Source organism: Callorhinus ursinus, unplaced genomic scaffold (genome assembly GCF_003265705.2).
Source record: "Callorhinus ursinus isolate GAN/ISIS: 27379988/994484 unplaced genomic scaffold, GSC_fseal_2.0 scaffold5, whole genome shotgun sequence".
Classification (NCBI taxonomy): Eukaryota; Metazoa; Chordata; class Mammalia; order Carnivora; family Otariidae; genus Callorhinus; species Callorhinus ursinus.
Genome location: NW_027397067.1, coordinates 47029425 through 47042900, shown reverse-complemented (window position 1 = coordinate 47042900; position 13476 = coordinate 47029425). Strand labels below are relative to the sequence as shown.

General features: G+C 47.8%; 1 long non-coding RNA gene across 2 annotated transcripts; it reads left to right on the top strand.

The window, feature by feature from the left end:
* Positions 1-5455: 5455 nt before the first annotated feature.
* On the top strand, positions 5456-13295 carry LOC112823284 (uncharacterized). 2 transcript variants are annotated; one of them, XR_012378278.1, is made up of 6 exons: positions 5456-5628; positions 5892-6052; positions 7128-7254; positions 8840-9054; positions 10301-10632; positions 11118-13295. It is a non-coding gene; the product is annotated as an uncharacterized lncRNA (long non-coding RNA). The 2 variants fall into 2 exon arrangements; XR_003207980.2 differs by lacking the exon at positions 5456-5628 and having other exon boundaries at positions 5641-6052.
* The last annotated feature ends 181 nt before the right edge of the window (positions 13296-13476 follow it).

Genomic DNA, 13476 nt, shown 5'->3' with positions numbered 1-13476 from the left:
CGGGTTGGTTTTAAACCAATGAAAATGTTGAATAGATAATGTGTCCTCCATTTTCTTGAGAAGCTATTTTTCTTTAGTAGCATCAGTAATGGGACAAAGCGATATCATGTGCCTCCTTTTGCAATGCCCTAAGGACCTGACATCACTTCAGTAGGATTCCTGGAAAAAGTGCATAACCTGAAACCAATGGGAAGACATCAGGATAAAACAAAACAAAACAGGGAGACATTCTACAAATCAATTGGTCATGAAAGTCAAAACTGAGAAATTGTTCCAGATTAAGGAGACTAAGGAGACATAGCAATTACAAGCAACTGAAGATCCAATTCCCAAGACCTTATTTCCAGAATCAAGTTTGTTTTGTATTTTAACAGCTACTTGGTTTTTAATATTTAAAAAAATGTCATAGGGATATTGATAACAGTAGTATCCCTTTGAGTTCTTGGTTGATTTGGAAAGGACTTTAGAGATAAATGTCCTTGGCTTCTAGTCCAAGGTCAGTTTTATCGTAAATGACCATCCTCGGGATTGGTGGGCCTGCTCTTCTTCACTTGGAGGCATGGAATTGTGGCCTTTTCTGCTCCCTGACCTCCACTAGGATCTGTTTTGCTCCTTTTCACTTACAACCAGCATGTTGTATCTACCTTCACGTACTTGCCATAGTTCTGATGCTTATTTGTGATCTCAGGATTCTGTTGTGACTTAGTCTTCTTTGAGAATGTAGAGCTCATCTCTAGGTGTGACCTAGTCAGGCTGGGACCAGAGCCACATTTACCTGGTGACAGCATTGATACAAATGAAACTTCTAGGGCGTGTGTGTGTGTGTGTGTGTGTGTGTGTGTGACAGAGGGAAGAAGATAGTAGACCCAGTGGAAATTTGCCAGCCCTGATTTGGGAAAAGCAGTCTCAGGTGTAGGGAGAAGAAATATCCATCTGTTCCCACACTGACAATGAGTCTTAGAGTTGTAAGGAATAAAAACTCTAGAACGGTGGTTCCTAAACTTGGCTGCCCAATAGAATCACCCCAGTATTACTCAAGACCTTCTACTTATCCGTATCTGGGGTAGGAACCAGGTATCATTCTTTTAAGCTCCCATGTGTATAAATTATAAGTGAATAAAACAGTCTTTGAAAAGAATCTATTATCTGGTGTTGAGCATTCGTTCTGGTCCACTGGGGAGATCAGGCCTCAGCCCACCTTCCACTGCTTGCTTGTGAGTTTGCCCAAATGACAACTTTCTTGCTAATGAGCTCAGTTTCCTCATCTGTTAAAAGGATTCTAACCATGGGCTTTGGAATCAGACATCCTCCCAGAAGAGGAAGGGGATTTGTAAGAAGCTGGGATTCCACAGGTATGGTTGGGGGGGGCCTGTTTTCAGCCACTGTTGTCCTTCAGGTGTACAAGCTGAAGACAAATAAAAAGAGAGAAAAAAAAGTCATTTCTTATTCATGTCATGTCTCTAGAACTGCAAAATACAATGTTTTCCACATCAAAGACTCCTAGCCTGGAAGAAAGAAAAAAACGATCTACTGTGGATTTATCTGCCAAAGTCCAGAGGAACTATTATTAGATTTTCATGATAAAAACGGAACAGGGAAAAAGTACAAAAGGCTCTTCTCTCCTTCTCACGTTTAACACACCTGCCTCATGAGAAAGTGATGTGACACCTTTTACAAAGGCACACTTTCACAGTTAGCAATCCCACAAATCAAATTCCTTCTAAGACATCACAACAGACTTTAAAAATTCAGGATTACCTTACGTGCCTGTTTGCTGGCCGTTTAACATCAGTATTACGGTAATCCTTTACACTTGTGTGGCATTTTAAAATCTTAAACCATTTTTACAATAGGGAAATTCTCATTACCACCTTACGAGGTTAATGGGGCTGATAATAGTTTCCCTGTCTTGACAGTGAAAAAACTGTTTAGATGAATTAACCGGCTTGCTCCGAATCCGACGTCCTGGCTGGCCAAGCAGAGCTGGAGCCTGGGTTTGGAGGGGGAGAGCAGGCCAGGGGAAAGGGAACGCAAGAAGGGACAATTGGGGAGGGGAATGTAGGAGGCATGTCTGTGGAAACCAAGGTTCATGCATGGAAGCCAAGGGCAAGCAGTAGGCATGGAGAGGCAGGTGGGAGCCCCAGAAGATGCATAGGGCTCTGGATTTTCCAATGGGATGACGAATATCCTCCAGCTCCAGGGAGCTTGTTGTGGAGTGTCGGGGGAGAAGGACAGCGTGTATTTCAGGCACTGCTTGCTGGGGTTCCTTCCTACTGGGCCATGAGGCGTGAGCTGCTTCTGCTGACCGCGGCTTCCATGCACAAACTGAGAAGCCCGAGGGATGCCCACGCCCCCAGATTTACATGCACTGTGATAGCTCCTAAAATTAGACTAACCTTCCAGACACAAAGGAGTTCTGAATGCACCCCCGATGGTGGGATTTCAGGCAGTGGGGGGAGACCTCCCTAGCATCTCACAAATCATGCCACTGATTTTCTACTGCCCTTGTTCTTGTGAGGGGTCTTGGAGAGGACCCAGCCTCTGGCTGACCCAGGGGTGGGACCCCAGCCATGAGAGACTCCTCACCCCCTCCCGTGCCCTTGCAATGTGGTCTCCTCTTGCCTTTCCCACTCCCAGAGGCTGCTGTATGGACATAGCCTGGAGATAGTGCTGTGATGATGAGAACACCCACAGATATCCTGGACTCAACCCAGTTAAGGCCTCTTGTTTACGATTTGGCCGGCTGGCGCGGAGATCTACTCATCTTGCTGCCACCCAAGACAAGCCTTGTTAGGTAAGTTCCCTCGCTTATTAGACCTGCCACCTCCCAATCTGGTGTGGCCGGCCTCTGTCTTCTGCGTCTTTCTCCCGTCCGTGCGCTCGTGTGCGGGGCCAGTCTCACGGTACCCCCGGGAAGCCCTCTCTGTCATTTCACTGGGGGGTCCCCGCGGGACATACATTTTGTTAGGCTGGGGAAGGCATATCCAGTTTGGTTTCCCCTCGTCAATTTATTTAAAAGGAACATCCACAGACTAATCCCTTGTCTTAACCTGCTCCAGTGACTTTTACCTACAGAAGTCAAGACTTAGTTACACCTCCTTAAAGGAGCAATCAGTATGCAGTTTCTCTCTCTTCTTTGGTATACCCTCGCTTCTAATTTCCTGCACACTCTCTTGGGGATCCTCAGAAGGGAATTAACTTCCTTTATCTTCTATTGCTTAAGATTAACTATAGAACTCCAGGAAGCAAGGGATCCACCCCCCCACCCCGACCCACAAAATACACTTTTAGGCCACAGAGGAAGATCATCGGCGGCTTGCAGGCCTCCAGTCCTACATGTCGTAACTCTTATCTCCCGACCTGCCCAAAGGGAGCAGCCCCTTCTTGGTTGAGCAGGCGGCTCCCGATCCGGTTTCCAGCCTCTCAGTGCCACGTATTGTAGAGACTGTGGAACACAAACCCAAGAACAGGAAGAAGAGTCTCAAAAGTACCTGAAAACTTCCAAGAGCGTCCTTCCCCAGAACGTGCTACCCAAGCACATTCAGAGAATGTTCACAAGGAAGCAGAAGGGACCTCAGGGATCTTCATTTTACAAATGAGTAAACAGAACCAGAGAATGGAGGTGACTGGCTCAAGGCCAGGCAGTTGGGGGGCAGAACGGAAGAAAGTATCCGAAGGTGAGATAAGGATTTCCTGAGGACTGGAATATAGTTCCAGGTACATTCTCGCTCCCCCTCGACCTATGTTGTCTTTGCAGAGACAGCTGCCTTCCAGCTCACACACGAACCCTAGATGTCCAGAGCTGCCTTCGTTTGTTGGCCATTTCTTTTACTTCTAAGGAGAGTCACAACTCACCCTGTTTAGTACGGTAGCAGCCGCTCACCACGTGCGACTACTAAGAACTTGAAATGTAGCTGGTCCGAACTGAGACATGCTAGATTTTTGAAGGATGGAAAAAGAACATAAAGTATTTCATTGATCATGTTTTAATCTTGATTACATGTAGAAATGATCATCTTTGGGGCATATCGAGTTAGATAACACACACTTTTAAGATTAATTTTACTTTTTAATATAACTGCTAGAAAATTCTAAATTACACATGTAGTTTGCATTCTGTTTCTATTAGTGTGTTCTAAAAGATAATCACAAATCTCAGACAAATATGAAATGAACATGTATCAAGAATTTGGGGGGGCGCCTGGGTGGCTCAGTCATTAAATGTCTGCCTTCAGCTCAGGTCCTGATCCCAGGGTCCTGGGATCGAGCCCCGCATCGGGCTCCCTGCTCGACGGGAAGCCTGCTTCTCCCTCTCCCACTCCCCCTGCTTGTGTTCCCTCTCTCGCTGTGTCTCTCTCTGTCAAATAAATAAATAAAAAATCTTTAAAAAAAAAAAATCTCTGAAGGCTCATTAATAATGAAGGAACTAATAAGGTATTATGACCAGCACAAAGGACATACGAAAAGCTAAGCTATTTATAGACAAATTAACAATAAAATATTAGGATGCATTTGCTTGGTTAGATATAAAACTGGTTAATGTCCAACAGGCCATAAATCTTAGGGGCTTTCTGTTCTAGTCAACAGAAATTACCTGCATCTCTACTGGACAAAAATATACAAATTAGCAAGTGACCTCACACTAAGTCTGGGACTTCTGATCAATAGGAAACAATGAGATGCACTACATTGCACTGGACCAATGTTTCCAATAGAGATATAATGCAAACCACACTGTAACTTTAAATTTTCTAGTAGCCACGTTTTAAAAGAGAACTAAAAAAGAAAGAGGTGAAATGAATTTTAATAATGTATCTTATTTCACCCAGTACCTTCAAAATATTATCACTTCCACATATAATCAACATAAGATTATCAAATATGTTACATTTTTTTTCTAACTAAGTCTTTGAAATCCGATGTAGATTTTTAACTAAACAGCACATCTTAATTCAGACCAGCCACATTTTAGGAGCACCATGGCCACCCCTGGCTAATGGCTATGGTGTCAGACAGCACACTTCTAGACAATCCTCAGCTGGTCTTTGACCTGCTCTTATACTGAAAGGATTGAAAGGCAGGCGTCCACCTCGTCTGCCTTATTTCCAAGCGTTGGATGTTTTTTTCTGACAGTCCCCAGATCTTCCTATGCATTAGGTGGGCTCTGGGGATGTTAGGAATGGGTAAGTGGGTCCGAATGCGGGCTGCGGAGCCCGAGCGTCGGGAAAGAGCCGTCACCGGGAATTTGGGATGATTGAATACGACGATGTCTCGGCGGCAGCTCGCAGTGTCTGCAACAGAGGAAATGCTCGGTCAGTACCAGCCGCCAGTCCCCTCGCCCCCACCCCCGTCCACACAGCCGCAGATAAGCTGGCTTCCCCCACGGAGGCAGAGAGGAGCCCCGATGAGTCATCTGTACGCACAGAATGGCAGGGACTCGCCCCAGCCCGGGCTAGAGGCTGAGAAGCCTTTTCAAGAAACTTCCCACGCTTGTAGTACTTACTCGCGCAGAACCCTCCGCAGCCTCCAGCCGGCCTCCGACTCTCAGCTTCCTCCTCTTACTTCTCCGAAAGCCTGAGAAAGGGAAGAGCGGCTTCTGAACTTCCTCAGGCAGACCGAGCGCCCCAAGTAAGACCCAGGAAGCCCCCGGAAGGGGCGGCTGCCCTGCGCGTTCCACAGGTGACCCGGGGGTGACACCCAGCCCTGGCCGAGCCCCACCGAGCCAACGCTGCGCCCCCCTCTCGGGGCAGTGCGTCTGGTAGCGGAGGAAGTGAGGCCCCGCCAGGCTAGGAGGGGGCCACAGCCTTCCGTCCACATGCACACATGGGGAGGTTTTCTCATCAAGGCAGGCTTGACCTCCAGGCATTTCTTGCTGTCCCCGCTGTTCACAGCTGTCGCCCGTTCTGACTGGCTGGTGCCCCCGGGCCACTAAGTGTGGTTAGTGCAGACAGCAGCTGGGGACGAAGGCGGCCCTCACTGAGCCCCTCCGGGAGCCTCCAGCCGCCAGGAACGTCCCACCTCCGGGCTTTCCCACGTGCTGCTTCCCGGCCAGGTATGCCCTCCTTCCCTTTCCACTTCTCTTCTTGTCTCTCCTCCGCCAGATCCCACAGCAAACCAACCCAACACTCCCGGGGGACTTGCCTGGCCCATGGCCCTTGGAAGAGGGAGTCCCAAAGGCTGTATCGCTCCGCCGATGGGACTAGAGGTGGTCCCCTGAGCCCCGAACAGCTAACCACCGGCTGGCTCCTGACTTCAGTGTCCTGGATGCAAGAATTCGGCTGGGTCAATCAGATTGCTGTTTCTTTCTAGCGTTTGAACTAATTCTGTGTAAGTTGTGGCCAGGCAGTGATAAAACACCCAAAGACAAAGCAAAAGAACAACAACAACAAAAAATGGTATTGGAAGTGTATCTGGATTCTAGGCTTGAAGCCTGTGACAGCCATTTTGGGGTCATTTCCAAGCTGATGAGCAGGCAGAAGAAGCTGATCTACAGAGAAAAAGGAAGAGACACAGAGGGAATGAGAAATGAGAGAGAGAGAGAGGAGGGGAAGGAGGGGAGAGAGGGGGTTGGGGAGCCACTGGGCCTCTAGTCTTTCCAGTGTCCTGTTCCAGTTCAATAACCCAGGGCTATGTAACTCATTTCCTGAGCTAGGGTTCCGTGACGTTCCTCAATCCTTGCTGTAAAAGCTTCTTTTTCACTTTAACTAGTTTGAAGAGATGTCTATTGCTTGAAGCCAAAAGAGCCTTGGCTGGAATATTTTCCTTTGAGACTCAGACTGAATGACCACCCCCCACCCCCAGCTCTGCACACTGCAACCCCAACATGGCCCCCAGCTGTCGCGGCACTTGGCTGTCTCGGCACTTGGCTGTCACGCTTTCTCAGTTCCAGACTCCTCCAAGGAGGGGTTTATCCCCATTTCTTTCTATCCTCAGCACCCAGCATGGAGCTCGCTGAAGATCTGGTGCCTCATGCCTGATTGTTGACTGAGAGAACTAAATGTACCTGTGTTTTCAAGCTCCAATAAAAATTCCTTATCTTTGCATACTCTTTATAGTTTATAAAACATACTCATCCCCAGGCTTCTAGCTTATAGATGACCTGAACAACCTCACTGTGTGTTTCTTAGAACGACACAGATGTGACACTGGTGGCTGGTGAAGACTTCTGTGGCTGTCCCTTGCTTGACGGAAGTGGTCAGCAGAGAAGTTCAGTGACTTGCCTGACACTGCACAGTTGGTGACGTAACTAGAACTGTAAGTCAGGTCCCCTGATCCTGAATTGGGGTATTCCTGTACCCATAGCCTGTATCCTTGCATTTACCTCCACCTTTATGAAATAGGTTGTGTGATCCCCAAAATACCAAGGCAATCCTCAAAGAAAGCTTTTAGTCCCACCTCTGAGAGCCCTAACCTATGCTCTAGGGACTGATCAGTGAATCTAGGGCAAGGTTTTAAAGGACATCGGCTCTCTAGAATTAGGGCAGCCCTGTCCTCTCAAAGCTTTGCACCAGCACTTGTCTCCCTGGTGCTCTCCTGGGCCTGTAACCCCTCACAAAACCATGAGAGTCAGGCCTCAGAACTCCACGGTGTTCCCATTCCCCGAATTGCCCTCAACTCACCCAGCTCATTGCCAAAGCGTTCCCGGTGACTCCCGCGCGATGCATCATTTCTTCGCACTGCTGAGAATGCTGAATGCAACACGCAAGCTCCAGGAGCAAACTTCACTCCTTCCCTGCTTGCATTCACCACTTTCCCCGCAAGAGTGTTAGCGTGTGGGATGTCTATTCCTCAAAATGTTCTCCTTTAATCCATATGCTCCTAATAAGAGAACAGTTCTCTGCAGGATTTTAGGTGGAATCCCCAAATTTCAAGTGTTCACATTTAGGGGATTTTTTTCTACATATAGGATACTTAAAAGTACTTACAATATTCTGTGTACATTCCAATATTCTGGGTACATCCCAATGTACATATACATATACATATACATATACATATACATATACATATACATATACATATACAATGTATAAAAGTACATCCCAATATTCTGGGTACATCCCAATAATTAATATGATAAAAATCATTTTAGCATTTTGGTAAAACTTAGAAAGCTACTGAATTTGTCAAAATGGCTTATTCTCATATTCTGCACTCAGTCATGCGTCATGTGTCATTTTTGACAAATGCCAAGTGTTTTTGGAAGCCCTGTATGAGGGGGGGGAAAAGATCCCCAGATTGTGATAAATACTTTGTCATACTCCACAAAAGCAACTACATTTATTTTTTCTATTGACGTGAAATTCACATAAGATAAAATTAATTATTTTTAGATGAACAGTTCTGTGTTTACAGTGAACACCTCAGTGGCTTTTAGTATATTTACAGTGATGTACGATACCACCTCTGTGGAGGTCCACAACATTTTCATCACCCCAAAAGGAAGTCCGGATCCATCAAGCAGTTTTCTCCATTTCCCTCTCCCTCCAGCCCCTGGCAGCCACCAGCCCGCTTTTCTATCTTTGTGGATTTGCCTATTTTGGATATTACACATCCGTAGAATCAGAGAACATGAGACCCTTTATGTCTGGCTTCTCTCACTTCGCATGGGATTTTCAAGGTTTATCCACAGGGAGCATCTGTCAGTGCTTCACCCCTTTGAGCCTGAATACTGTTCCATTGTGTGGCTATACAGAGCCTGCCTGAACTGCGGGGAGGGGACCCAGAACCCATCTACCTATGGGAGGAGTGTCAGAGAGTTGGTGGCCATCCTTACAACACCACAATAAGTAAAATGAAATCCTTTTTTCCTCTTGCACTTTTTTTTTGGTGGGGGCAGGGATGCGGAGCACAGATAGTTGAATTTGCACGACCTCAGCGTGACTAAGTAGGTCTCGGCTGCACAGCTGCTCATGGCTTCTGGGCACGGAGGGCCTCCTCCCAGCCAGGCACCTGCACGATTTCTCATCATCACAACACCATGAAGTGTAGATGCCATTATGCCCATTTCAAAGGAGAGACCCAGAGAGATTAAGGAACTTGTCCAGTGGCCAGGTACTGCCAACCCCCGACCTTCACCGCACCTCGCTGCTTCTAGATCTGCAGTCTCTTCTTGGCTCCTGTCTTAGTCCAAATGGGTTGCTATGATAAAATACCATACGCGGGGTCACTTATAAACAGCAGAATTTATTTCTCACGGTTCTGGAAGCTGGAAGTCCTAGATCAAGGTGCCAGCATGATCAGGTGAGGGCCCTCTTCCAGGCTGTAGACTTCTCCATGTATCTTTATTTGGTGGAAGGAACGAGAGAGCTCTGTGGGGTCTCTTTTGCAGTAATCCCGTTCATGAGGGCTCCACCCTCATTCCCTAAGGACCTCCTAATACCATCACATTGAGCATGAGGATTCAACATATGAATTTGTGGGTGGGGTGGGGTGGGGGAGACACAAACATTCAAACTCTAAGGACTCCTTCTCTTCCCGGTTGCATCATCTTGAGGAGTGCTCTCCGTGGATTACAAACCTCACCGACTCCCTTTTCTGTATCCTCAACAGTCTAAAGCTCTCAGCCTGGGCTCATTTCCTGCCCCTTCCCACCTTGAGCTGAGCAGTCCAGCAATACTTAACTGCTTCTGGCTGACAGAACATTCAGGGCTCCTTTGCACATGCCGTTCCCTTTGGTGGAAGGTCCTCCTTGTTTTTTTCCTTGGCGAACCCCTCTTTATCCTCCAAGTCTCAGCTCCTGTGTTACAGCCTGCGCCAGCAGGCAGAGACCCTGCTTTCCCATCTTGGCCTCCCTAATACCCAGCACCGCACTGCCCCGTGACCTCAATACCTGCTCCCCGAATGAAGCTGTACCCTATCCCCGGCCAGCTCCCGAGGCACTTATCCGACCAGGAGGGAGGTCCTGGGACCCAGGGCAAAGCCATTCTGAAAGGCAAAGGGTCCGAAAGGCAGTTGTGCAAGGGCTTTGCGGGGCAGGGAGAGCCTAGAATGTTCCAGTTCTCTTTTGCGGAAATGCCAGTACAACATAATTTCCTCCCTTTTCTGGTAAAGAGGAAAAGCTCCCCAGAACTCTGTTAATCATTCTCTGGGCCATTCCTTTCCCTCTGCCTCTATCTTCCCAGTGGGTATTCCACCTTCTCCCTTCTCTATCCCTGGGCAGGGGCAAGGGGGCGCTACTTCTAGAAGGTGGGAGGACAACCAGGAGAAGTTGTAGAGGGAAAAAGAAAATCTCACTTTTTTTTTTTCATCATTGAGGGATTTCTTTTTCATTCTCTTGAATTCTGCCCTCTGCAAACAGGCACAGTGATGCCATGCCCCGGCTTTTCCCTCACTTCCCGTGTTTTTCCCCTTTGTTGGGAGATCTTCCTGGGATGGGGCCATGGCTACATGCTAGAGTTTCCCGTGCTGAGTCAATGCCAGAGAGAGTGGGTGTGTCCACACGAGAACCAGTGAGCAGTAGCTGGGAAAAGAGCATCTGAGAAGCGGGAAGACAGAGCTTGTTTGAGAAGAGCCTTCAGCGGTGGTCTCCTTGCCGGGGTCCCTGCTCTCAGGCCCCCCAGGGCTGCAGCTGTGTCCATCTAGTCAACCACCCTGTAGGAAACCCTACTCCTCAAGCTTGTCTCGCATCAGGTAAAGACAATGGAACTTATGAAAACGTTGCATTTCCATGACATTCAGTAATCCATTGATCCTTCCATTTAGTTGGCAAATATCTGCTGAGCACCTTTCATACTCTAGGCAGTGTGCTAAGTTTATACGCAAGAACCTGCCTCATGGGAAAATAGGTATCACCCTACATAGCACATACTTCCTGCCTGACTTCTGCCTGCCTGTCCTGATTCTTAGTGCTGAAGAGCTTAGAGATCCCTAGTTCAGGGCGTGTGTTTTCTAGGTGAGGGAAGAAAGTTCCAGAGATAGGTAGAGTGCAGAGTCTTCTACATCGATGGGGGCGAGGAGGCAGGGCAGAGAAAAGGAAGCGTGGTCTGGTATAAAGGGCTTGGTTATAGGCTGAATTGTGTCCCCCACAAAAGATGTTGAAGTCCTAACCCCCAGGACCTGCAAATGTGACCTTATTTGGTAATAGGGTCTTTTTTTTCTTCCTCTTCCCCCCCCAGCTTTATTGAGATATAATTGGCATACAACATTGTGTAAAGTTAAGGTGTACAGTGTGTTGATTTGATATCGACTGCAAAATGAATAGAATCTTCTGGACCCTTATTTGGATAAGGATAACTTGGTCAAGTGTGTGATGATCCCGGAGTGGGCCCTAGTCCAACATGACCGTGTTCTTACAAGAAGGGGAAATTTGGACATGGAGATAGACCCACACTCAGGGAGAGTGCCATGTGAAGATGAAGGTGCAGATTGGGACGATGTATGTACATATCAAGAAATACAAAGATTGCCAACAAACTGTTATTGTGAAGGTGAAAGGCCTGGAACAGAACCTCCCTCAGAGGGAACCAACCCTACTAACACCTCAGTCTCAGATTTCCAGCCTCCCGAATTGAGACAATAAAGTTCTGTTGTTTGAGCCATCCAGGTTGTGGTGCTTTGTTACCCAAGCCCCAGCTGCAACCAGAAGTCAGCCAGATGCAGCAGATCTGAGCAGGGCATGGAACTGTTGAGAAATGCTCAGAGACGTGAAGGAAGTATCAGGGGCCCCCAGGGACTCACACGTACGTAAGAAACTTTGGATACTGGATAAGCCCATCGTTCTGGCCAAGGTCTCCTGCTGCTTCCAGACCTAAGGGAGAGTCACGGACCCTTGGAAAACCTGGACCCCTTCAGCCTCTCTGCCCATGGGGATTTTGAGCATCTCTGAAAATCAGAAAGTGGCCTCCATTTTATTGGGGGCAGAATCAATTTAAATTGTGGCGGCTTGTCTTCCAGCTGTCAGCTCGGGCCAGAACATCGCATATTTTCCATCAATAATTCAACGATCTCAGAAATAGAGGCTCCAGGGATTCCTTGGGGAGCTGACTGGTTCCATTCATTATTTAGCGGGTACTTACAGCCTTGCCCCTGAGTGCCGGAGAATCCTGCTCCAGGCTGGATGCCTTCCCCATTCACTCCTTCTCCCTGCCCCTCTGCCTTCGGTGTTCATTTTCTTTTTCTCCTCTTTTCTCCGAGGCTGCTTCCTGTCATCGGGCATGGATACCTTCCAGATTTTACAGTTTCCCGCATCTCTATCTTGCTGTCCAGCACAGGCTGAGATGCTAAAGTCTAAGATGAAAGGTGTATTTAAGAATTCTTTTAGCTCTCCACCTTGCTTAAAAAGGGTTTGTGTGTAGCAACACATAGAGGTTTTGTTTGTTTGTTGCTTATTTTTTTTTCAAGATGCTTGTGAATTGTTCAAACAGGGCCTCTTGGCGAGGCAGCTGGGAGAAGGATCGCAGCATTCCTTCTGATGGCTCCTTTGCACCCACTAGTTGCCCTGGAGCTGCTGGTTTTGTGCGTGGTAGAGGAGAGGAGCGGGTGGGGGGCTGTTCATTGTGTAGCGGCCACTGGAGAGACGACACCCAGGGACAGCACCTGCGACAAGACCAGTGGGCAGCAGCGGTGGTGAGACAGTTTTTGGTGGCATGTCGGGCAGTAGACAGGAGTGAGTGGTATTTGGAGCACAGGAGAATTAACACTGAATACCCCATGGCGACTAATACACACTGGTTTGAGGGCACAGAGGGGCCTCCTTGAAGTAACTGGGAGAACTGAACAGAGAAAGGATGATGGCAGGGTCTATGGGGCTTCAGTCAAGGGGCTGGGGGCTCAGAGCTACTGTACTTTGACATTGATGTTGATCTGATTTGGAACTCATAGCCTATAGAAGCCTGCAGCATGACTTAGATGCTAAATACAGGGCAATTCACAGAATAGCTGTTGGTCACTGTAAAATATTTATTATTCAGTATTCTGGTGGCGTACAGCTAGGAAACAAAATGTCCTGACACTGAATGGTTTAAAACAACCATTTATTTTGCTCCTGATTTTGTAGGTGAGGAATCTGTGGAGGGCTTGGCTGAATGGTTTATCTCTGCTCTACATGGTGTCATTTGGAGCAACTGGGGAATCCACTACCAAAAGGGCCTTTTGCTCGAATGTCTGGCACATCTAGTGCTTCGTGGCCCCTCTCTTCTCAGGCAATATCTCGTCCTCCAGGGCCTGTGCACGTAGCTGACATTCCCATGGCATGGTGGTCTCGGGGAGGCTGCATTTCTTACATGGCGGCTAGCTTCCAAGAGACAGGAGGTGGAAAAGGCCAGACCATCCAAGAGTTGTCACAAGAACTGGCATTTGGGGGCGCCTGGGTGGCTCAGTTGGTTAAGCGACTGCCTTCGGCTCAGGTCATGATCCTGGAGTCCCGGGATCGAGTCCCACATCGGGCTCCCTGCTCAGCAGGGAGTCTGCTTCTCCCTCTGACCCTCTTCCCTCTTGTACTCTCTGTCTCTCATTCTCTCTCTCAAATAAATAAAT